Here is a 1540-nt window from a genome sequence, read left to right as displayed (position 1 = left end):
CCCCGCTTGGGCGGCCCCGCCCACTGCGCTCGCAGCTAGCGACTGCTGCAGTCGGCCAGAGGCGGTCCAGTATAGGAAGAGCGGCGGGAAGCCGCTCCCCTTGCCCCCTGCTGGAGCGGAGGAGCAACTGAACCTCCGCGGGCCACCCACGCCCCGCCCGACGCGTCGAATCAGGGATTCAGGGCTTTGGAAGGACTGACTCAAACCAGCCTCCTCCTCCACTTTCCCACTCGCACCTAAGCAGCAACCGCAGCCCTGAGAAAAGGGACTTGGCCAAGGTCACACCGCGGGTGCGTGAGAAAGGATTCATATGTCCTTGTTCCCAGCGTACTCGATCATCTGTCTCAATTCAACAAGTATTTATTGAGCTCCTGTATGTAGCGTGTGTGCCCAGCACTGTGCAAAGAGCTGTAGGAGAAAAACGCCAAGTAGAAAAAAAAAAAATAGTCCCTGCCTCACCCTTAATCACCTCGCTTCAAGAACCCTACGCTCCAGCTACCAAGCTACTCAGAACTGCTGGACACGTAGTGTTTCTTTTGTGCTCTGTGCTTTTGCTCGCATTATGCACTCTGCTTGGAATGCCCTGCCATTTCTTCCCTGCTGATCCTCAAAGCCCGGCTCAAAAGCTACCTCCTCGGTGAAGCCTTCCCAGACTCCCAAAGGAGACACACACTCCCGCTATTACTTCCCGCAGGCCCCCCTCCCGCATTGCAAGTATGTTATGGAACTGTTTCAACTTAACTCAATTTACTAAATTTCACTGTTTTTTCCTGCTATCACTTCTCTTTGCTCGATTCTCTAGACAAGTGGTTCCAGATGTTGTATGCACAAAATATTTAGAGGAAAACCCAACATTGCCAATTTCTTATTTTGTCAAATGAAGACACTTTTAAAAACAACCCACTACTATTTATAAAAGGAAGCTTTCCTCCCCTCCTCCCCCACTCCTCTTCTCCTTTGGCACAAGAGACTGAATCCAGAGGTGCTTTACCATTGAGCTACATCTCCAATCCTTTTTTTTTTTTTTGAGATAGAGTATCACTAAGTTTCTGAGGGTCTCACTATATTGCTGAAGCTAGCCTCAAACTTGTGGTCCTCCTGACTCAGTTCTCTAGTTGTTGGGATTAAGGTGTGCTCCCAGCTAGCATTTATTTCCATATAAAATTATAAGGCATAATATTATAAGGAATGTAATATAATAATAAAAATAATTCTTTACGTTAAATATATTTAGCTTTATGGAAAAATTTATTACATTGATCCTAGAGGGAAGTAAGGAACTAATGTAGAAGGGAAAGATGAAGGAACACAAGAGCAAGATAAGAAAGAGGACAACATAAGGGAAAAACTGTCACACAAATAGGCACACTCTGTGCCTTGCCCTACCAATACGATATAATGAAAACAACTCCCCCAAACACTTCTAAAAATTTATATGTAGTCATCCCTGGGTATCTGCAGAGTATTGGTCCAGGACCCCCAAAGACAGGAAAATCCATGGATGCTCAAGTCCCTTGTATAAAATGGCAGAATATTGCCA

Source organism: Spermophilus citellus, assembly GCF_964194105.1.
Source record: "Spermophilus citellus genome assembly, chromosome: X".
Taxonomy (NCBI): domain Eukaryota; kingdom Metazoa; phylum Chordata; class Mammalia; order Rodentia; family Sciuridae; genus Spermophilus; species Spermophilus citellus.
The sequence above is the reverse complement of the archived record's forward strand: the minus strand, read 5'-3'. Positions refer to the sequence as shown.